General features: G+C 44.8%; 1 protein-coding gene across 3 annotated transcripts in view; it reads left to right on the top strand.

The window, feature by feature from the left end:
- LOC126282243 (trigger factor-like) overlaps positions 1-25488 on the top strand; it is a 141659-nt gene that overhangs the window by 26767 nt on the left and 89404 nt on the right. The window lies entirely within an intron of this gene.

Genomic DNA, 25488 nt, shown 5'->3' with positions numbered 1-25488 from the left:
AATAACATACCCAGTTCTGCAATGTAATAACATCATTATTCCCCTTTTTCTAAGTCCTTATCGCACTTAAATGGTAGTCTTTATATTTTATAAATGCTTATCTACAATGTATAGTACTGGGTTTCATGTTGCAAAATGATACTAAATGAGCTGTTGGGAATGGAATAAAAAGAGGAATTTATTACAACCTCACACTTAATGCTTTTCTAGTTACCACAAAATTTCACAAGCTAAATATATAATTGCAGTGGAGTTCTTTGATGTACCATGCAAAGATGAAAGGAAAAATTAAATTCTAATTTTTGACTAATATAGCTATCATCAGAAGTAATCATTGAGAGATAATGTAGTAATAAATGTGACAGTTGATATCAGGGCAGGGGACAAACCGAGTTTAGGATACAGTATAGCAATATTATTTGTTTAGCAAAATATAACGACACGCAGGCATAGCCATCCCGAATCATACAGCTGGCACTGTTGTATATGTGCATTCTGAAATTGATGTGTGGCCCACCAGATTACAGTGGGTGGAGACAGTGCCTGAGGCAATGCTTGACATGAAAGTGTCAGATACATCCCACTGCACAACACATTAAAGAACAACAAACTGATAATCAAATATGATGGTACAGATACATTAAATGTTCCAATTAATCAACCAGACAAGGAAAAGCTTTTTCCTCAATATATTGCAACACTTCTAATTGTTGCGGTTCGTATGATCAATATAATTCCATCTTTAACTGCCACAAAAGAAAGTGAAACTTAATGGAAAAACTATCCCACACTTATTATGTAACGACAATCAGAGCAGTAATAATTAAACACATAAGAACATTTCACAGATGGAACAAGGTGACTAAGGAAATGAGTAGAGTAAATATTACCGATTTGCTGTAAGGTGAAGCAGACAGCTTTAAAGTCTGACAGTCGTTATAATATATATTAAAGCCAGTTCAAGAATTAATGACAAATTACTAGTAGTTAGAACTACTCCTGTCATCATATAAGAACACTTCAAGTACTATTTGCCTTGCAGAACGATTTCCAAACCGTTTGGAAGGCACAACCGTTAACACTGGCCTCATCGACCGGCACACCCATCTGGTGTAAGTTCATGTAGCACATAGAAGGATCAGAACTTGGTCACTGGTGAACCAGAAGAGTAAGAGAGTGTAATTACAACACAGTACAGTTTCCAACAGGAAATGGGCCAACAACAGCTCAATAGCTCAGGGGAGACATCGTCTTGCAGCAAACAGCTCATCCACAAGAAATGGTGGAGTTGGCAGCTGTGAGGAGTGTACACAATGCCGCATGATACAACATGGCGTCAGCCAGGCATAAAACCCCCACAGAAAGCAACGACTCCCACTGCAGGCACGGGCAACACCACTCAACAAATGTTTCTTGTGCCATGCAGTTCCATTCAACTGTGGTGCCCCTCTGAATTGTGCAAAGCCAAAGGCGACACTGCAGTATTCCAGTGCTGACTGCAAACCCTGACTGTAATAGCCTCACCATTATTGGCACACTGGTGTACTGCACTATTCCAGTCGTTCCAACAACTCTCTGTCAAACGTTGTCATAAACCAGCCGGTATCATTACCATTGTAGCCCGCACCATTAAAACTTTGCACAGCCAGTCACACTATAACAAAGAGAAGCCAAATGGAAGAGTCAACACACAGTCAGCACAACAGCTCAAACACCCACATAAAGATGTTTCTGTCTGTTCATTGCCCATTTTTTGCATTCCCTCAGCACGAAGGTTACAGTGGTGTGAGCCCCTCACTTACCATGTAAGGTAACTTAGGCAACAACTCCTGCTGATGCCTTGTATGTATCGGCTTTGTCCTCAAAAATTTTTGAGAAACACTTCATCCCCTACTTTAACTGAAGCGATTTGCTTCCCATTGTTCTACCTGGCATTCTCCTGAGAATCTCCCATTTTATTTAATCTCTTCCAGATCTGCCCATTCCAGGAGCAGATCCTTGATCTGTAATAAAATGGTCATTGAAGATTTTAATGAGAATGTTTAGATTGGCAGGTGTGTCTTATCGGCGGTATCGAAGGCCAAACACAGACAGTTTGGCAACATGTTCCATCACCTCTGGGGTCTTGTATGGTAAGCAGGGAAGGATGATTTCATGTTACGGCTTATTTTTTCTGTAAAATATGGCCTTAGAGACTAAGAAGTCTTAGTAATACGTATTATTTCTTGTCAAAATAGAACTAGTTGAACTTTTTAGACGTGAAGGCTTATACTAACTAAAGTTTTCAGGGTCCAAAACGAACGAAAATTTTCTGCAGATCAACGGGACAAAGTTAGTGAACGTGTCGATTGTGACGAAGGCAAAAAGGTTTCCGCTTTGGGAATGATTTTCCGATTTGTTGAAACTCGTACTCAGCGACCATTTTCTGAATGTCCTAGTCCAGGTGAAACCACAGGTGACCTCCACACGAAGACTGATCTCCAGAGTACACATAAATTGGATCCCTCAACCGTCCTGGAACCGAAACACAAGAAATCCTTCTGAAACATTTGGTTCAACGCTTTGGCACTTTGGTTTTGCCACACTTTAATATGGGAAACATCGAACTAGAACTTATAATGCAATACCGCCCACTGTGTTATTTGGCCTGTATATCTTGCCTTAACGAACATCCAGCTCTGCGCCTGTCTATCGATTTCCAGTCGACATCAACGATGTTCCAAATTAACGTCTTATTTCTCTAGTGTGAACAAAACCGCCAGTTATATTATTTGTACGCTGCATATCTGGTTTCTACTTGTGACAACGTCAGTGATGTGAACACAAGTGGCCTTCCGTCTCCACCATGCTTTAGTAATAGGACAACTGCACCCCAAACATCGGAAGTGTTAGTTTGAACGATAAACGGGCAATCAAATCACGGATCCCTGACACTAGTGCATTGCTTGGACTCATTTTATTTTCAGCACAAACAAATGTTCTACTCATAGTAGAGCTGCTATCTGCGTGAAATTCAACGTGAAATTGAGAAGGAAATTCACTGTTCCCACAAAACAGATGGTAGCCGTCTTGTCTTTTGGGACTGGATGAATGAACTCGTTCAAGGCGTTGTCGAGGGGTCCCAGATTTCATATTTAGTCCCAGGTGAAGGTTACTTTGATGGATTTAACCGTCATACCCGCTTCCTTGAGGTGGCAGAACACCTGGCGGGCGGATGTGGTCTACATGCTCCGCATGACTGGCGCTGTAAACAGACATGAATCCAGACAGAATCCAACAGAAGCCATTAGACTGCTGCTCCTCTGGGCAGTCCAAAGATGAAACACAAAAGTCAGAAAGGTTGTAGGTGGTACACAACGTCGTTAAAGGCTTAGACCTTCCTGGTAAAAGTGTCTTATAGTAGGTCTAGTGTAAATCCTGAACTGCAACATGCTTGGCACCCGGAAATCGCGTAAACCAGTTGCATTATTCCGTAGGTGTGATAGACTCGAGCACAACATTATGATTTATCGCCTGGTAATAAGCTATGAGTCTAAACCCTATACCATGAGGCTGAGCAACCAGAAATATAGAGTCTGTGTAAGGTGAGGCGAAGGATAGATGACACCATCAGTAAATAAATATTTTATTATTTTATGCAAATATTGCATTTGAGGAGTTGACAACCAGTAGGAACCCTGATGCATTCAGATGAGTGTCCGGACATATGGATCACGTCGTCCAGGATACCGAGCAGCATACATAAAAATGGTTCAGATGGCTCTGAGCACTATGGGACTTAACATCTGTGCTCATCAGCCTCCTGGAACTTAGAACTACTTAAACCTAACTAACCTAAGGACATCACACACATCCATGCCCGAGGCAGGATTCGAACTGCTACCATAGCAGTTGCGCGGCTCCGGACTGAGCGCCTAGAACCGCGAGACCACCGCGGCCGCAGCATACATAGCACACGCCGTTTGAGCGTTTTGATCCCAATAGCCATACATCAACACCATATCGACCCTTTCCGAAACTGGTAAACGGTCCATTTTAACACGGGTAATGTATCACGAAGCAAATACCGTCCGCACTGGCAGAATGTTACGTGATACCACGTACTTATATATATGTGACTATTACAGCGTCATTTATCACAAAGCGAAAAAAGTGTTCCAACTAAAACATTCATATTTCTTTACGTACTACACTAATATGAAATAAAAATGGGGTTCCTATTTCAAAAAACGCAGTTGATATTCGTTTGACCTTTGGCAGCGCCATATAGCGGGCCAACCATAGTGCCATCAGGTTTCCCCCTTCAAGCTAGACGACTATCGTTCTTTGTAGTTTTTTCGTTTGATGCTTATTTCGTGAGATATTTGGCCCAGTCACTATCAATGGACCACCCTGTATATGTCACTCATTTGAAGACAAGTTAGTAATCATTACAAGACCTTTCAATACCAACTGAGAGCCACCACAAGTAGAAAAATATTTAAAAACTAAATATGTAATTTGAGTCAAATTACAATAATTTCATTTATCATAAACAGAATAAGCATCAATGATTCAACCAACACCCTGGAATGGGGAACTTTAACCAAAACAAAAATTGTTAAAATATTAATTAATCACAATTCCTTTGGAGAAAATGTTTTAGGTGACAGTTTAATTTCTCAAACTTCTAGCCCAATGGGCTTGTTAGAATCAAAACTCTTTAACTCTTTTAACTTACAATACTATAACATGCATACTATAATTTTAAGAGAGAGCCTTTTCTTAACAACATGCAAACACATCAACAATGGTGCCATTCCGCTAAGTCACTCTTCAGAGAGCATAGGCCCTCCTGACTGCCAACCTTAATCAACCACCAGTGTCAAGCAATAAAATTTCCTAATAATAAATGGGTGGAGGTAAGCAAATATTTTAAAAATAATTCTAAACACTGATAGATGTCGCATTTCGTATGATTAATATAATTATATCCTTAAACTGCCACATAAGAAAGTGAAAATTAATGGAACAAACTATTCCGCTTTTCTTATGAGGCAGAATCAGAGCGGGCAGCGGATTAGTACTTAATCACATAATAATAATTCTTGGAAGCATTAGGCAATTAAGAACCGATTAAGAATAAACGCCAGAGTTATTGGTGATTAGATCATCGTCTATCTTCACATGAGAACACTTTAAATAGTACATGGCTCCCACAAATAACCGTCAGACCGCTTGGAATTCACAACAGTTAACACTGGCCTCATAAACAGTCACAAGAAACCAGTTTGAATATACATAGCACTGTAGAAGAGACATAATTGGGATACTGCTGAATCTGAACAGTAAGACAATGCAATCACAGCACATGGTATGGTTTCTAATGGGAAAAGTGCTTCGCGAGGTATTTCTTGAATAAAAATCTCTCGGTGTACATGCCGCCTCAATTCAGAATAAAACTCCAAACTTTCGACCACTAACTCCATGGTCGTCTTCAGGGATAAAACTAACTGTCGTAAACTATTTCTTATTCTTTATTGAGGGGGCGAGCTGGCATCATCTTAGTATGCCGCTCTTCAGCCTACAGAATCTGTTTTAAAAAGAGGAAGATAATAAATAATAAAAACAGGCGATAAAATCACAGACGTAAATGGTAATATATCGGAAAAAATCGTGGAACTTAAACCATAGAAACAGAGGGTTGATGATGCTAATAAAATACATATGAAGCAGACAGGTAAAATAATACACAGACAATTAAAAAACACGGCGACAGTCTGGTTTCTGGTTTCTGTTCGTAAGCGACATAAAATTCACACCCAGCGACAGCATTATTTCTGTTCGCAACACTTTGAAAAGATGAACAACACTGAACGTTCACTTGAACACTGCGCTGCAAAATTGGCAAATAGACATACTACAGCCGAGGGCAGGTGGGTGGGGGGGGTGGGGGTGGGGGGGAACCTGGACAAATGATGGGAAAATAAAAGGGGCGATGGAACGAGAGGAAAAAGAAAGGGGGGGGGAGGGAAAGGAGTCGATGTAGGACGAGAACCCATGAGAGTGGTGGGGGGGGGAGGGGGAGGTGCAGGGCAGACTGGACAGGGAGCAGGGATGGCGGAGGAGGGAAATACAAAAAGACTGAGAGGAGCAACCAGGGGGTGAAGGGGATGAAGTAGCGGGAGGTGTTGAGTATTCCGAAATGTTTAAGGAATAGAAGCAGGTGGGGGAAAGGAATGAGGTCATAGAGGGTCCACATGGGGGATGGGAGGCGTATACATTAGGCGAGACGGAGTGCATGTCGCTCAAGGATGTGGAGGGACTTATAGAATTTGGGGGGGGGGGGCAGATATCCAGGAAGGACTTTCATAACAGAGGATGGGACGGATTAAGCATTTGTAGGTCTGAAGGATGGTATAGGAGTGTAACCGCCACGTCCAGCCAGAGAGGAGTTTCAGGAGTCGGAGGCAGCTGTGGGCTTTGGATTGGATGCAACAGAGATGAGGCATCCAGGTGAGGTGACGGTCAATGGTGAGGCCAAGCTAGGTGAGGGTGGGGGAGAGGAGGACAGGAAGGGTGCAGATGGTAAGGGAGAAATCCTGGAGCTGGAAGCAGCTAGTGGTACGACCTTCGATGATTGCTTGGGTCTCGGAAGAATTGATTTTCAGGAGGAACTGCTTACAGCTTGCAACAAATGGTCAAGGTGATTCTGGAGAAGACGTTGGGACCTTTGTAGGATAGGAGCGAGGGCGAGGAATGCGGTGTCATCGGCATATTGGAAGAGGTGTACTGGAGGGTGGGTTTGTACAGGAGGTAGCATAATCATTGTACGTGAGGCAGCATTGGCAGCGGTAGGGTTGTACTGGGGAACGGGAGGGGTCCACCTTACGATGGGAATTGTATATGAGGGCTCCCTTGGTGAGGAGGCGGTCAATGGAGGAGGAGGATTCAGTGAAAATCCACATCAGATAAGTTGGCCCACCATCATTAAAGATGCGACGAGTGTAAAACGGGTTCCCATAATCGTCAAAACGTGAAAGAACAATGTAGAATAATAACACAAAAAGAGTAGTATGTAAAATATCTCTCTACAACCATGGAACTACTTATATATTGTATATTGTATATTTCATACAATATTTAACTATTTCCATGGCTGTAGAGAGATATTTTATACATAATTATTTTAATGTAATTATTGTATTTTTTTACGTTTTGATGATTATGTGGACTCATTTTTCCCTGATTGGTTGACGTGAGGTAGAGGGAGAATAGGTAGGAGGAGCATCTTCGTATTTAAGCGTATGCCCGTCACTTGCTGGCAGCAGTTGACATCACAGCAGCTGAGAAGAGTGCTCCATCTACCATTTTCTAAGGATGCCATGGGTATAACAAGTCTTATTGTATTTTATCCTTATAAGCATTTGGTCATATTTTATTGTCAATCTAGTCAAACAGGTCTAATGATGGTCATGTGATATGACCGAACCCGGTCACTTATGTTCTTGCAGCATACGTGGTGCGATCAGGACTGAATTTTAAAAAGAAAATTTTTTTTTAATTTTTTTGATCGCTGTTCCATAAATGTTCGTTATAATTGTTCTAAATCCGAATGTCCGAAGCGAGCGTTATATGCTGAATAAATAGTGTCCCCACTGTAGTTTGTAACAAATTTAGTTTTTGACATATTGTGCAGTAATTGTTACCCTCTAGAATGGAATACAAACCAGGAAGATCAACGGAAATGACATGTAGGGTGACACTCCACCGAGCTAATATTGCCACATGTGGCCTGAACTGGACCACCAAGGTGCCGATGCAGCACAATGACCTCACAGGGAAGGGACCATAACAAACCAATGTGTAGGTCCTATGCAAGAGTGGCTTTCCAGCAGATAGTCACAATGAAAACTCCAAATTGAAGCCTGAAGAGATGAGCTGGGACGCTACGGCGCAGTGCATAGCTCTGATGGTTCCAGAAAAACAGAGCAAAAGCAGTCACTCTTCTCAAATGCGGGTCCTGTGACACTATCTGCAGCCCACGTAGATAACTTCTACCCACGATGCAACAGCTTGCTTGGTCTGAAGGCCTTGGCCGCTGGGGGCTGCTGCCACCTCGCCTATCCCTTCACGGAAGTGAATGTTTGGGTACTTCTGCCATAGGGCCCCTGTACCACTAACTGATGACACATAGTGAGCTGCCAAACTTCCATCAGCGCTGGGAGCACAGTATCTGCCTCCTGCCGATCTGTTTCTCCTGGCAGACACTGGCATCGCTAGCTATCCTCTCGCAAAAAGGCCATAACGAGACACTTCATGACTCTGGCCACCTTATACACAGCTTTTGCGAACACCGTATATGACATCATAGAGATCGCCCTATTAACCTACTAGCCATGCAGCTTCCGTCCAGTGGCAGAACTGACAACACCGACCAGACTGCTACTACTGAAGAGTGATGTGGGTCTTTGAGCTCGTGCCTTCCTTGCAACATCAGGCGAAACAACGTGGCGCCATCAGCACATTCAAGCGTGGGTAACATCTAGCTATTCCCACTACTTGTAGCGGCCATGAAGGAAGACAGCTGCACAACTATGAATATTGTCATGAACGTCTCAATAGTGCAGTTGGCCATCCTGGCAAGCATATTGGCTGCAGTTCTTGCTATCTATAGGTGCAATACATCTGATTTACATCAAGATTTTAATCGCAGTGGCATCATTGAGCGTTAAAACCAGTGGAAACTGCAATTGTAATGATATCTTCACTCCCAAGGCAACTAACAATGATGTGCAATACCAAATACATATCGCAATTGTACCGCCTGAATGAGCCAGTGTGCGAAATCCGTCCTACGACCAGGCAACATTGTGGAGCACTGTGGGCCCCAGCGCTTCGTAATAGACGCTGTAAAGCAGGATCCCTCTTGTCTGTCCCATCAAAAAAATAGTCATAAATGTTGTTAGTGTGTGTTCGGCAAGTATTGTGGTGTTTTTTTTCTTTTTTTGGTCATCAGTCTGCTGACTGGTTTGATGTGGCCCGCCACCAATTCCTCTCCTGTGCTAACCTCTTCATCTCAGAGTAGCAGTTGCAACCTACGTCCTCAGTTATTTGCTGGATGTATTCCCATCTTTGTCTTCCTCTACAATACTGTACCCCAGACGTACATTCTCAAATTTCTTTCTCAAATTAAGATTTTCTTTAGTCTTGCTTCGAATATTAACCGCTTCGTCAGAATTGCCGCTCTCGCGCCTTTACCTTTCCTATAGGCAAACTAATCGTCATGTAGCGCATCATCAATTTTCTTTTACATTCTTCTGAATATTATTCTTGTCAGCAATTTTGATGCATGAGCTGTTAAGATGATTATGACGTAATTCTCACCCTTGTTAGCAAATGCCCTCTCCGAAACTGTATGGATGATATTTTACCGAAAGTCAGACTGTATGTCACCAGAATCCTACGTTCTGCACACCATCGTAAATAGTCGTTTTGTTGTCACTTCCCACAATGATTTTAGGTTTTCTGATGGAATGTTATCCGTCCCTCAGCTTTATTTGATCTTAATTACTCCAAAGCTCTGTTAAATTCTGATTCTAGTACTGGATCCCCTGTGTCTTCTAAATCGACTCCTGTTTCTTCTTATGCCACATCAGACAAATCACCCCCCTCATAGAGGCTTTCAATGTATTCTTTCCACCTAATCTAAACTGGTGTAGCACAAACCAAAAATTTGTCGACTCTTTCTTGTATGATGATGCGATAATCTACCTCTCGTCATCCAAATCAGGCTATTCCATGCGATGTAAGTACATTTCCCGTCTAAATATGTAAGGAAAGTCTGAGTAATGTGTGTAAGCTGCAGCATGCCAATTCTTAGTTCTGCCTTCGTTCAGTCAAATTATTATAAAACTGATGTAGAAAAAATGTATCTCTCACAAAGAACTAAAAACACTGTGACAAAAGTAAAACTGGGAAGTAATTAGAACATCAGTTTATGAGGTATGCTTCGCAAGGTAGTTTGAATTGCTGGCTGTGTGGGTTGTGGATAACTGTTTTGCTTTTAAGTGTTATGGTACTTACGCGAAACGGAATTACCTGTGAATACCAAATGTGTACAAATAAGTGGACATGTACTTCACCATTTCGATTGACCCGTGGGAAGTGCAACATAAATGATGATATAGATCAATAAGCAGGCGTCTATAGGTAGATAGTAACTGTCCAGCAAAACAAGTATTAATTGAGATGGTTCAAATAACTCTGAGCACTATGGGACTTAACATCGGAGGTTGTCAGTTCCCTAGACTTAGAACTACTTAAACCTAACTAACCTAAGTACATCACAAACATCCATGCCCGAGGCAGGACTCGAACCTGCGACCGTAGCTGCCGGGTGGTTCCGGACTGAAGCAACTAGAACCGCTCGGCCACTGTGTCCGGCTATTAATTGAGACTCCAGAGACATTCCCCATCCACCTAAGTATCATTTCCATAGGAACTGGGAGGATACGTTTAGAGTAATAATAGTATCAACAGATGCACTAGCAGACCATGGTTCAAGACGCCATGTCTACACACTCTCCGGTCGTCGGCATGAAGAAAAACCAGAATTAGAAACCTTAATATTTTGTAATGATAATGATGCAATGAAGTTAATTTTCAGATGAAATTGATAGACATGACAATGAAATGAGGCCAATTGTAAATTATGTGATGGTGCATGATGACAATATTTAATAATAATTCTAAAATACTTAATGCTTCAAATACTTAAGTGTGAAACTTTTAAACAGGCGAATGTCTTAGGCATTTGTAATAGTAGTGGTGAAATATTTTAATTATTAATTTAGCAAAGGTGAAAATATTAGAGGGCAATATTGTTAGGCCCAAATTTTAAAAAAATATTTCAAATTTTGTTCTGTTATGACATATAACATGTTGAGCCATGAGGAAGCAACCAGTACCAATACTTGTCCGGTAATCAGAGCACCCTCTTGTGTATGCAAAAGGGAATGCACTGATAATCGCCTGGGGGGCCGGTTGTAATACCACTTCCTCGGACAAAAATGGAAAAAGAAAAACTAGCAACCAAAAACTTACAAAAGAAAGATAGAATCTCAGTAAACTCAAACTCAAAATCATAGTAAATCGCAAAATCATTATAAGTAAAGCTAGCAAAGTAAAACCAACGATCTCAAAGAATACTTAGTACTCTTTGAGAATTGTGAGTATTGGCTAAGGAAAATTTGATCCGTTGCAACAACGTTATGAGAGTTAGCCGAAGCCGGTCTGACTTGTTTGAATACTCTTATATGTAGGCGTAGTTAGATTGTTTCTTGAGGATTGAGAATTTCGATCTTCTATGACGCAGTGAAACGAAACATTGACTTCAACTATAACATTGTTTTGAATTCATATGGAGGACTACCTAATATTAGGCTGAAGTGAACTTTTTAATTACCTAACTCGAACTCAGCTCTAGTTAGGCATTGAACAGTGATAGATAATTAACTTCATTCGTAATTGCAAATGGACTCTGGAACTTGGCAATAGTTTTAAAGCAGATAAGTTATTAATTCCCCCCCTCCCCCCCAGCACCACCTCCACCACATGGGAAAGAAAAATTGTTTAGAGACATAACTGTGATATTTTGCCTGCTGCGACAATATTGAACTGAAGTGCACGACCCATATATAGAAACTCCTTGACGCTAGGAACCAATCGCAACGTTATGACTTACTAGACTGGAGATTTGAAATTACAACCAAATTATGGGGAGGTTGGTGTCCCTGGAACTAAATTGAACTTATCATTAATATTTTGTAGCAACTGTTATACCATCGAATATAAACGAGTTAATTACGACGAGTAGCCTAATGCTGGTCGCAATTGGTGCAGTAAATATCACACACACGTCGAGATTTCAGTTCAGCAATGTTTTCTGTAACGTCGTATTTACCTAATAACAGTATCATCGCTCTACGGACTTCACCGTGTTTTATCCAGGGCCCATCAATACTAATCTATCAACTACCAACTAGAAAAAAACTGTTGATGTTACAGAGGGATACTACTTGGATAACGACTTAGGAAAAATATTTACGTGACAAAATGCACGAAAGAAATGTTATTGCAGCAATCAATTTACGATTCCGCTGGACAGCCTAGATATTACTTCACTTTATGATGCCGTTGGTCTGTCGTGCGCCTTCATTTAGCTTTAAAATAGGGCACAGGTTGATCCTGCTATGCCATATCCAATAACAAGAGCACACATAGCACTCTTGATCTTATTTGATTACTATTGTTGTATGTGTACTATGCCCAATAAATGCCATACACAGAGCTTGCCCATATTCAACATTCGCCAAAACGAGAATTTTAGTGCACTTTCCAAACAGACTTTTTACCTCCGCCCTTTGCATAGTAACATCGGCGAATACACACAACCAATGACTACAACCGTCCCCTCGTGACTGCTCGCACGCCCAGCGATAATGAATTTACTGTACATTTATGTACATTTATTGTACTCTTGTTTTTAGCCGGATTTTAGCGACATCCAAGTCACCTAAGTCAAACATCAGCAGAGAGGAGATACAAGTACTGAAATTGTTGCAGAAGGATGAAAATCTAGTTGTTTTACCGTCTGTCAAGGGGAACGTCACGCTAATTCTCAATGCTCCAGATTTCCACAAGGAAGTTGGATTGTTACTGGAGGATTCTCAGACGGGATTCCACATCGGCGCTCAGCAGGAAGACAAGGGTGCTACTAAAAAACTCGGACCTCTCCGACGAACTGGTGAAGAACTTACGGCCGAGAGCATCCAGGTCACCAAGATTGTACGATTTGCCAAAGGTTCATAAGGTGAACGTCCCGTTGAGACCGATTGTTATCGCTATTCGCTCTCCTACGTACAGGCTTAACTAAATTGTTGGCGCTTATAGTTGGTCACTGCCCACAGCATATTAAGAATTCAAAAATGTTTGTTGACATCATAAAACAGATGAAGACAGCCCCAAATGATATCACGCTCAGGCTCGACGTGCTTTCTCTGGTTCACCAATGTACCTCTGGATGACACATTACAACTGTTGGCTGCTCATTTTTCCTCAGAAATTCAGCAGTTCTTTCGGCATACCTTGACGGCCACTTACTTTTTATACAGTAGAAATTATTATGAAATGGCGGCTGGAATAGAAGAACGAGCGTTGAGTAGTTCTCAACTCCGCCCATCATGCTTCTACAGTTACGTCGACGATACGTTTTTAATCTGACCACATAGCAGTTACACGCTGCTGCATTTCGTCGAACATTTAAATTGTGTACATTAAAACATAAAATTTACAATGGAGGTAGAGAAGGAAGTGAGGTTACCATCTTTAGATGTGTTGATGGAGCGAAAACCGGATGGACGCCTGGGCCATTCTGTGTGCATAGCCACATCTTCCACCATCCGTCTCAGAAGAGAGCTATGGTGAATACTTTAGTACACGGAGCCGGACTATTTCCGACAAGGACCACCTCGGCCCCGAGATTAACCATTTCACGACTGTTTTCCAGGGGAATGGTTATGCTGCCGGTGAAACTAAGAGGACCAATACATAGCGCGGCTACCATTTTGCGGTGCTACAACAAGCAAGATAGGCAGAGTCCTAAAGAGGCAAGGAATAAAACCAGATTTCCGACCATGTAGGAAAAATAAGGAAATGTTGTGACCAGTCAAAGACGGTCACCGATTAAGGGTGTCGAGAATTTATAGTTTCTTTGCGAATGCGGCAAGAATCACGTGGGCCAGTATGTAAGAACCGTTGTCGACCGGTGCATCGACCACCAGCGCCACCTTAATATAGATATTTGGAAAAATTTGCGGTGGCTTTTTTTCTTTTATTGTATTTCAATTCTCCATCGGGGCGGGCTGGCAACAGCATATGCGCTGCTCTTGAGCCGAAAGACGTAGAAGAAACAATAGCAGACATTTAAAAATAGACATGGTGAACATAGATATAAAAAAGGGGGAACATCATGTGCCGCAGGGGAGTGTCATAGGACCTTTGCTATTCACAATATACATAAATGACCTGGTGGATGACATCGGAAGTTCACTGAGGCTTTTTGCAGATGATGCTGTGGTGTATCGAGAAGTTGCAACAATGGAAAATTGTACTGAAATGCAGGAGGATCTGCAGCGAATTGAAGCATGTTGCACGAAATGGCAATTGAATCTCAAAGTAGACAAGTGTAATGTGATGCGAATACATAGACAGATGGGTCCCTTATCATTTAGCTACAAAGTAGCAGGTCAGCAACTGGAAGCAGTTAATTCCATAAATTATCTGGGAGTACGCATTAGGAGGATTTAAAATGGAATGATCATATGAAGTTGATTGTCGGTAAAGCAGATGCCAGACTGAGATTCATTGGAAGAATCCTAAGGAAATCCAATCCGAAAACAAAGGAAGTAGGTTACAGTACGCTTGTTCGCCCACTGCTTGAATACTGCTCAGCAGTGTGGGATCCGCACCAGATAGGGTTGATAGAAGACATAGAGAAGATCCAATGGAGAGCAGCGCGCTTCGTTACAGGATCATTTAGTAATCGCGAAAGTGTTACGGAGATGATAGATAATCTCCAGTGGAAGACTCTGCAGGAGAGACGCTCAGTAGCTCGGTATGGGCTTTTGTTAAAGTTTCGAGAACATACCTTCACCGAAGAGTCAAGCAGTATATTGCTCCCTCCTACGTATATCTCGCGAAGAGACCGTGAGGATAAAGTCAGAGAGAGTAGAGCCCACACAGAAGCATACCGACAATCCTTCTTTCCACGTACAATACGAGACTGGAATAGATGGGAGAACCGATAGAGGTACTCAGGGTACCCTCCGCCACACACCGTCAGGTGGCTTGTGGAATATGGATGTAGATGTAGATGTAGATGTAGATGTAGATGAAGAAGACAATAAACAAAAAAAGGCGACTGTAAAATGGAGATAAAAACCGTAAAAAAGTAACGCACACAAAAAACCTCACACTGGGACAATTAAAAGAACACAAGGCATAGTATGACCGGAGCATAAAAGTATCGACGGATGGCGTAGTACATTACAAACACTGACAGTGACACTAAGTACAAGGCCAGCAACCAATTAAAATCACACTTTTCGACGCAAAGGAGAAACAGCACTAAATATAAGAATGATGTGGCACACTGACGATGATGAAAACGGAGGATCTGCCAGGCGCAAGGAGATGAGGTACATCGTAAGAAGGGAGGGATGGAGGGAGGGGAAGAGAGGAGGCGAGATGGTGGGGGGCGCGTCGAAGAGGGTCAGGTAGGGAGGGATGTGGGAAGGAAAGAGGCAAGGATGGGGTACAGGGTCTCCAGGAGGGAAGGAGCAAAGTCCACTCTGGGAGAAGGAGGTGAGAGGAAAAAGGGGGCCTTGAGGAGGTAGGGAACAAGGGCACGTTATAGTTGGAAGGGCAGATGTCACAGTGAAGTTCACATCCGGGAGGGGGGGGCGCTGGAAATTGCCCTGATGAAGGAGATGGAGGGTGTGGAGGGGGAGAGAGGGAGGGATACAGTGATAGAGGTGTGCAATGGGTGGGGGGTTGAGAGGAAGGAGGAAACCAGAGGGTTGGGGGGAGGATCAAACCTGTAGACAATGTAAAGGATGTGGAGATGTTGGAGGAACTGGAGGAGGTGGAGGAATGGGATGAGTCCATGCGGGAGCCGTGTGGGGGCAGGAAGGCGGATACGGAAGGCAAGGCAGAGCACATGGCAGATTTGGAGGGCCTTGTAAAAGCGGGTGGGTGTGGAGATCCAGGCATTGTTGGCATAGCAGAGGATAGGACGGATGCGAGATTTGTAGGTGTGGAGGATGGTAAAAGGATGCAATTTCCATGTCCGCCCAGACAGGAGTTTCAGGAAGCAGTCGTGGGAATGGGCTTTCTGCTGGATGTTCTGGAGGTGAAGGGTCGCAGTGAGGTGACGGTCAAGGGTGAGGCCAAGGTATCCCAGGGTGGGGTTGAGCTGGATGGGAAGACCATAAAGGGTGAGGTAGAAATCATGGAGACGAAAGGAGCCAGTGGTGCAGCCTATGATGATTACCTGGGTTTTGGAAGGATTTAGATGGCGGAACCACTGGTTACACCAAGTGTTGAACTGGTGGGTTTGAAGGGTACATTGGGACCATTGAAGGGTAGGATAGAGAGCGAGGAAGGCAGTGTCATCAGCATACTGGAGAAGGTGGACAGGTGGGTGTAGCTTGGGCATATCAGTCGTATTCAAGAGATAAAGGAGAGGGGAGAGGTCAGAGCTCTGGGGGATGCCAGTAGTGGGATAAAACATACAGGAATAGTTGTTGTGGAGGGTGACATAGGAAGGAAGATGCGACAGGAAGGAAGTGACCAGACGGACAAAATTCATAGGTAGAACGTAGGTTTGGAGTTAAATGAGGAGACTGGGATGCCATACATGGTCATTGGCGTTTTGGAGGTCAAGGAGAAAGAAAAATGGTGGAGCAACAGGAGTTGAGCTGGAGAGAGAGAAGGTGAACAAGGTTGAGAAGTTGGTCTTCAGAGGAGAAGGAGCGTCGGAAGCCACACTGGGTACGGGGGGAGGTGGTGTTGAGTAGGAGAGAGGATGACGTTATAGAGATAGGCGAGGACAGTCAGGAAGGAATAGGGGCTATCTCGAAGGTGGCGGTAGGTGACACAGCTGTGACCAGGGGCTGTGCTGTGTTTGGACCGGAGGATAAGTTTATGTCTTGTGCTGTGATGGAAATGTTCATGTCGGAGGGGGCAACTGACCAAAGTACTGGAGACTTGGAGCAAGTGGAGAGACGAGGTATCGCCTCGATCCCTGACAATGGGGAAAAGTGGCACAGTGGTAGTCAGGGACGACCTTGGGAGTGGGTGCAGGCTGGGGAGCCAGAGGGGGCCGGTGAGCAGACGTTATGGTGAGAAGGACAGGGAGGTGATCAGTATCTGTGGGGTCAAGGATGGCGATGGTGATACGCCCAAGGAGGTTGGTGGTGGCATTAACAACATCTGGGGTGGTGTCACTTTCAGGTCAGGTGAGCTGGGGAATGGGAACAAGGTCACATTGGATCGTGGAGAGGAACTGATGCCACCGCCGAAGGGTGGCTGAAGTGCGGCTATGGATGTTGAAGTCGGCAGCAATCACGTGTGTGGAGAAGGTGCGGTCAGTGTGTGAGATTAGGAAGAGGAGCAGTGGCGCAGACATAGATGGTAGCACATGTAATGGTGAGGGAGGGATGAAGACCCTGAGAATAAGGTGTTCAGTGGGGTCATTGAAGAGAGGTTGCTGCTGGGCGGGGATATGCTTAAGGTGAGCAACCGCAACTCCACCCTGTGCACAAGCACCAGGAGCATCTGTGCGGTGGAGGATATAGGGAGAGGTTCGGATAGAATGGTGGGGCTGGAGAAAGGTTTTCTTCAAGAGAAAGGTGTCGACCTGGTGGTGGGAACGGGTGTGCATGAGTAGTTATTTGTTGGAATGAGAGAATATTCTGGAAGAGGATGCGTTACTCATGCCACGCCATGGCGGCAAGAGAGGGGGAGAAGAGAGGGAAAGGGAAGTGGTTTAAACTGGGGTGTCATGGAGGGTGAAGGTGGAGTAGGCTTCGTTGTAGGAGTATGTGGCAAAAGAGTGCAGGTGGAAAACAGAGCGAGCAGCAAGGGAGATTTGTTGGAAGGTTTGGGGGTGCTGAAAAGGGTGAAAGTTTGAATGCTTTGGAGTACAACAGTGAGGAACCGAATGTTGTCCTCGCCCATGGGGTTGGACAGAGGCAATTGTTGGGTCGGACAGGGGGACCAAGGGAACGAACAGGGACTGTAAACTCAGGGGTGGCTGGAGGGGGTTTGGCTTTACACTTGTGGCAGTAGGTGGGATGGGGGCCATTGCAGGTAATACAGGAAGGAAGAGCAGCGAGGTTGGGGCAGTTCTTAAGAAGATTGGCGGCCTTGCAATGGGGACAGGTGGGGGGGGGGGGGGATTGCAGTTGTGGGTCAGGTGGTCATTGAACATCAGGCACCGCTGGTAGTATCAGGATTGGGGAGGGGATTTGGAGGATTCGACAGGGATGCATTGGTGGTAAATCAGGGCACCCTGGGGGAGGAGATGGTCAATGGAGGGGCGGACTCAGAGAAGACCCACATGAGGTAGGTCAGAGCAGAGTCATTCTGGATACAGAGGGCAGAGTGGATTTCCAGGTCTCGGTGGGAGTTTAGTTCCGCCAACACCTCATCCTCTGTGATCACCGTGATCATCGGGCTGGGCTTGGTGGTCACAGCAGTGCAGGTGGGGGGCGATGGGGAGGCTGGAGCTGACTAGGAGTGGAAGAGGAAAGGGGTCAGAGTTGGATGGGGGGCAAACATAACTCATAGGAGTTTACAGAGGATGCCCGTGTGAAAGGAGGAGGACGGGGACTTGATAAGGACTGAGTGCCTGTGAGGAATGAGTTGGGAGATGGGTGCACCAGGTAAATACTTTTTTATCTCCATGGTGAGGGTACGGGCATCAAGGATGTTATGATGAAGGTTTGACTGGACAAAGTTGTGGAGGATGGGTGCTGGCGTGTGGGTGGCTGGAGGAGGGGTGGTGTCCATGGAGGCGATGGGTGGGGGGGGAGGTGGTGTTGACGTTTTGTGGGAAATGGTGGGAGCAGAGTCGGTAATGACGCGCTTTTGGTGTTTTTTGGAGACTGGAGGCTGGGAGGAGGGGAGAGCGACTGGGAGGAGAGGGACGTGTCAGGTAACTCTGGCGTAGTGGAGATGCCAGGAGAAGCAGCCAGTTCAGTGGTGGCGATGGCGACTCGGCATGACGTGATGCATGCGGGGGATTCAGATGGCGAAGTGACGGAGTGGGTGAGAGAGGGGAAACCGACAAACTGAGAGATGGCAGAATAGGTGGCAACAGAGGTGTATATCACGACAGGGGTAGTAGTGGGAGCTGTTGTGTGTGTGGAGACTGGAGGAATGGTGTAGAGGTGGGGGTATACAGCAGGGGAGGAGATAGGGGAATGGGTAAGTAGGGAAAAGGGGAGGTGAGGTGTAATTATGTAGGCCAGGGGTGGCACTCCAGAAAGTGACTGTGGATGTGGGGGAGGTGTAGATGACAGTGGAGGTGGGAGTGCCCATGGTGGACGAAAGGCGACGGACGGACGGAAAACAGGCAACAGTGACTGTGCCGATGGCAAACAGCGGGCAGCGGCAGCAATGGACGATGGTGGTCGGACGGCGATGGACGGACAGTAGGCAGCATCGGCGATGGATGGCGACAAACAGCTGGATGGGCAGCAGGCAGCGGCGACGGCGAGGATAGAAACTACATCTATGGAAGTAGAGGGCAGCACTTCACTACATGCCATATCGCTGTTGCTTTGACGTATTCCAGCCAATCAGAAGCCGTCCTCTGCATATAAAAGTGGGAGCCTAGCTAGTGTACGACATTCGAGGGTTGGATTCCCTCTCTTCATGATCGAGGACTCACACTGACTGAGCTACTACAGTCAGGGTGTATCTTCGATGTGGAACAGCCCCAACCTGTACTGTGGAGTTGTCGGCCGTCTGCACACCGTCACTGCTGCCCGCCGTCCGGTCCTCGCCGCCGCCCGGTCTCGGCCTCACAGAGCTCGTAGCCGCCGCCGCCGTCGCCACCGCCGCCTCCCGGTACTCGCCACCGCCGCCGCCTCCTGGTCGCCGCCTCCCGGTGCTCACCGCCCCTGCCGCCGCCTCCTCTGTCGCCGCCGCCGCCGCCGCCGCCGCCGCTACCGTCATAGCCCCCTCTCGCTCCGTACCATGTCCCAACCCACCACCTCTATCATTTTCACCTCTCTCTCCGCTGCTCCAACCACCAACACATCGCGCTTATCATCCACCCACATTCCTGTCCTTCCTTCCCTCCCTGTTCACCCTACTCCTGCAACAACTTTGCCTGTATTTCGGCAACTACCCTCAACACTCCCTCCCCTGTCACTGTCGCACAATCGACATTTGCAGACAGGCTTTAAGCCATCACAGATTTCTCTGTGCCACCCACACCCCCTCCCTCTGAGTAATCCGCTTCTCAGGGCGGTACAGCCCCACGCCATCTCCTCCTGCAACCCATCCCCCAGCCCCCCCCCCCCCACTGTGTCGTGACCATGAAACCTTCCAAGCGCACTAATGTTTTCCCTTAACCTGCAGTCTCCCCAAAAAAAACCACAGTGACCCACCCAGCCCCATGGACGTGACCCCGACCCCCACCCCTGCCATGCCTGCCACCCACACCTTTGTCCTCTCAGATCCTGACCCTCAATTCCTTGATGGCTACACCCTTACCCTGGCCATCCGTAAATACTACACCATTGAACCCATATCCCTTCTTATTCCTTGCAAGGACTCAGTCCTCATTAAATTCCCTAATGCTTTCTTCCGCACTGGTCTCCTTTCTGCATCCAATTTGGCCAAGGTGCTACTCTCACGCCCTACCACACCCTTTCCTCTCCCTGTCAGCCTCAACCTCTCTGACATTCCCCAACCTTCACCCCTGTGATCACAAAGCTTAGCCCTGTGGTTACAGAGGCTGAGGTGTTGGCGGAACTCAACTCCCGGCCCAACATTGGAATCCGCTTAGCTCGTCGCATCTTTAATGATGGTGGGTCAATTTATCTATTGTGGATTTTCACTGAATCCTCCTCCTCCATTGACCGCCTCCTCACCAAGGGAGCCCTCATACACTATTGCCATCATAAGGTGGACCCCTTCTGTTCCCCAGTACAACACTACCGCTGCCAATGCTGCCTCACGTACAATGATTATGCTACCTCCTGTACAAACCCACCCTCCAGTACACCTCTTCCAGTATATCGATGACACCGCATTCCTCGCCCTCGCTCCTACCCTCCAAAGGTCCTAACGCCTTCTCCAGAATCATCTTGACCTTTTGTTGCAAGCTGTAACCGGTTCCTCCTGAAAATCAATCCTTCCAAGACCCAGGCAATCATCGAAGGTCGTACCACTAGCTCATTCCAGCTCCAGGATTTCTCCCTTACCGTCTGCACCCTTCCTGTCCTCCTCTCCCCCACCCTCACCTAGCTTGGCCTCACCATTGACCGTCACCTCACCTGGATGCCTCATCTCTGTTGCATCCAATCCAAAGCACACAACTGCCTCCGACTCTTCAAACTCCTCTCTAGCTGGACATGGCGGTTTCACACCTATACCAATCCTCCACACCTACAAATGCTTAAACCGTCCCATCCTCTGTTATGCCAGTCCTGCATGGATATCTGCCCCCCCCCCCCCAAATTCCGTAAGTCCCTCCACATCCTTGAGCGACATGTACCCCACCTCGCCTAATGTATACGCCTCCCATCCTCCGTGCGGATCCTCTATGACCTCATTCCTTTCCCCCATCTGCTCCTGTTCCTTGAACATCTCCTCATACTCCACAACTCCCGCTGCATCATCCCCTTCACCCCCTGGTTGCTCCTCTCCTGTCCTTTTGTATTTCCCTCCTCTGCCATCCCTGCTCCCTGTCGCATCTGCCCAGCACCTCCCCCCCCCCCCCCCCACTCTCATGGGTTCTCGTCATACATCGACTCCTTTCCCTCCCTTCCCCCCTTTGTTTTTCCTCTCCTCCCACCCCCTTTTATTTTCCCATCATCTGTCCAGGTTCTCCCCCACCCAGCTGCCCTCGGATGTAGTATGTCTATTTGCCAACTTTTCAGTGCAGAAACCGTGCTGTGATTGCATTGTCTTACTGTTCTGATTCAGCAGTATCCCAATTATGTCTCTTCTACAGTGCTATGTATATTCAAACTGGTTTCTTGTGACTGTTTATGGGGCCAGTGTTAACTGTTGTGCCTTCCAAGCGGTCTGACGGTTATTTGTGGGAGCCATGTACTATTTAAAGTGCTCTTATGTGAAGACAGTCGATGTTCTAATCACCAGTAACTCTGGCGTTTATTCTTAATCGGTTCTTAATTGCCTAATGCTTCCAAGAATTATTTTTATGTGTTTAAGTACTAATCCGCTGCCCGCTCTGAGTCTGGTTACATAAGAAAAGCGGAATAGTTGTTCCATTAATTTTCACTTTCTTATGTGGCAGTTTAAGGATAGAATTATATTAGTCAGATGAACTTCGACAGGTACCAGTGTTTAGAATAATTTTTAAAAAATTTACTTACCTCCACCCCTTTATTATTATTAAATTTTATTGCTTGACACTGGTGGTTGATAAAGGTTGGCAGTCAGGAGTCCTATGCTCTCTGAAGAGTGACTTAGCGGAACGGCACCATAGTTGATGTGTTTGCATGTTGTTAAGAAAAGGCTCTCTCTTAAAATTATAGTATGCATCTTGTAGTATTGTAAGTTAAAAGAGTTAAAGAGTTTTGATTCTAACAAGCCCATTGGGCTAAAAGTTTGAGAAATTAAACTGTCACCTAAAACATTTTCTCCAAAGGAGTTTTGATTAAATAATATTTTTACAATTTTTGTTTTGCTTAAAGTTCCCCTTTCCAGGGTGTTGGTTGAACCTTTGATGCTTATTCTGTTTATGATAAACGAAATTATTGTAATTTGACTCAAATTACATATTTAGTTTTGAAATATTATTCTACTTGTAGTGGCTCTCAGTTGGTATTGAAAGGTCTTGTAATGATTACTAACTTACATTAATTTTCACTTTCTTATGTGCAGGTTAAGGATAGAATTATATTAATCATATGAAATGCGACATCTACCAGTGTTTAGAATTATTTTTAAAAAATTTCCTTACCTCCACCCCTTTATTATTATTAAATTTTATTGCTTGACACTGGTGGTTGATAAAGGTTGGCAGTCAGGAGTCCTATGCTCTCTGAAGAGTGACTTAGCGGAACGGCACCATAGTTGATGTGTTTGCATGTTGTTAAGAAAAGGCTCTCTCTTAAAATTATAGTATGCATGTTATAGTATTGTAAGTTAAAAGAGTTAAAGATTTTTGATTCTAACAAGCCCATTGGGCTAAAAGTTTGAGAAATTAAACTGTCACCTAAAACATTTTCTCCAAAGGAGTTTTGATTAATTAATATTTTTACAATTTTTGTTTTGCTTAAAGTTCCCCTTTCCAGGGTGTTGGTTGAACCTTTGATGCTTATTCTGTTTATGATAAACGAAATTATTGTAATTTGACTCAAATTACATATTTAGTTTTGAAATATTATTCTACTTGTAGTGGCTCTCAGTTGGTATTGAAAGGTCTTGTAATGATTACTAACTTACATTAATTTTCACTTTCTTATGTGCAGGTTAAGGATAGAATTATATTAATCATATGAACTTCGACAGCTACCAGTGTTTAGAATTATTTTTAAAAAATTTCCTTACCTCCACCCCTTTATTATTAGGAAATTTTATTGCTTGACACTGGTGGTTGATAAAGGTTGGCAGTCAGGAGGGAATATGCTCTCTGAAGAGTGCCTTAGCCGAATGGCACCATAGTTGATGTGTGACATATACAGGGTGGTCCATTAATAGTGACTGGGCCAAATATCTCACGAAATAAGCATCAAACTAAAAAACTACATAGAACGATAGTCGTCTAGCTTGAAGTGGGAAACCTGATGGCACTATGGTTGGCCCGCCAGATGGCGCTGCCAAAGGTCAAACGAATATCAACTGCGTTTTTTAAAATAGGAACCCCTTTTTTATTTCATATTAGTGTAGTACGTAAAGAATTATGAATGTTTTAGTTGGAACACTTTGTGATAAATGACGCTGTAATAGTCACAGATATATAAGTACGTGGTATCACGTAACACTCTTCCAGTGCGGACGGTATTTGCTTCGTGATACATTACCCGTGTTAAATTGGACTGTTTACCAGTTGCGGAAATGGTCGATATGGTGTTGATGTATGGCTATTGGGATCAAAATGCCCAAACGGCGTGTGCTATGTATGCTGCGCCGGCGTGGCGGTCTCGCGGTTCTAGGCGCTCAGTCCGGAGCCGCGCGACTGCTACGGTCGCAGGTTCGAATCCTGCCTCGGGCATGGATGTGTGTGATGTCTTTCGGTTAGTTAGGTTTAAGTAGTTCTAAGTTCTAGGGGACTGATGAGCACAGATGTTAAGTCCCATAGTGTTCAGAGCCATTTGAACCATTTTTATGTATGCTGCTCGGTACCCTGGACGACGTGATCCATATGTCCGGACCCTTCGCCGGATAGTTACGTCATTTAAGGACGCGGGAAACGTTCAGCCACATCTGTAACGTCAACCACAACCTGCAACAAATGATGATGCCCAAGTAGCTGTTTTAGCTGCTGTCGTGGCTAATCCGCACATCAGTAGCAGAAAAATTGCGCGGGAGTCGGGAATATCAAAAACGTCGGTGTTGAGAATGCTATATAAACATCGATTGCACCCTGTCTGCTCCATACAGTAACAAACATAAGACTGTGTCCATTTGATAACAAACTTTTTCAGGGCGAACCACACTCCCCAGTGTGCACAGGTGCTGCTCGCTATGCAACACCTATCAAAAAGGCATTTCCACAACCAAAAGCAATGCATTCACGTCTCAGTAATAGGTGGTACACCTGTAGTATATCCTGCCAATATCCGCAACTATGTTGAGTATACTATTTGCAAATATAGGTCGAAAACTTCAATCTGACGTCTCTTTCTCCTTGGTGACACAAAATCATTTAAACCGTTATCCTGCAGTTCTCCCACCAAGACGGTTTACATGCCATGCCGTGTGCCTACCCTCTTGGCAGCAGCGACGCTGATCAGTGATGCCTAGCACCACACACTTTGCTGCTACAGATATGTGTTCCTAAGTGAAATAAGCTCGTCATGACCCACTCTAGCAGCACTCTCATGTTGGGAAACTGGATATGCTTCGACCAGTGTGTAGTGCTGTTACTTTATGGTAAATAAAGAAAATCTTTAGATTGTATCTTTAGTTGGATTCAGTGTTTCCACTTAACAGCCCTGTACGCTGTTATCAGCTATCAATGGTAACAGACCATGGTTGTGATTTCACAGTTAAGGATAATATTGCACAGTGGTGATAGTATTTTTACACTATTTGTGCTAATCTTCTTTTAAATTCGTGTGTATACCGTCCTGTTGTGTTTGAACTTTGTCAGAGCCTGTGTGCTACCTTGACTGCACCTGTAAACATTTTCGCCGAGTCAATGGGCGAGATAAAACAAGCTTCCGAATTCTGTATAAGTTTACTATGTGATCTTGAGCGTGCTGTAACAGGTTTGAAACTTGCTTCCCACCTCGAAGGCAGACCTGCCGAGTGTAAGCCCTTCTGGATCTCCTAGCTAATAGAATTCGAGGCATATATCGTGTCAGACAAGATCCGTCAGTGCTGTCCAAAGGAAAATGTTTGCAGGGCGAGGTTGTGACCTGAAAACAGCAAATGTTAGTCCTACGTTTGCGGAACAAGGAGCTGGGTGTTGAAGCTAATATTAGTGAGGGCAGATATGAAAAAAAAAATTGCAGC

Source organism: Schistocerca gregaria, chromosome 7, assembly GCF_023897955.1.
Source record: "Schistocerca gregaria isolate iqSchGreg1 chromosome 7, iqSchGreg1.2, whole genome shotgun sequence".
Classification (NCBI taxonomy): Eukaryota; Metazoa; Arthropoda; class Insecta; order Orthoptera; family Acrididae; genus Schistocerca; species Schistocerca gregaria.
The sequence above is the reverse complement of the archived record's forward strand: the minus strand, read 5'-3'. Positions and strand labels throughout refer to the sequence as shown.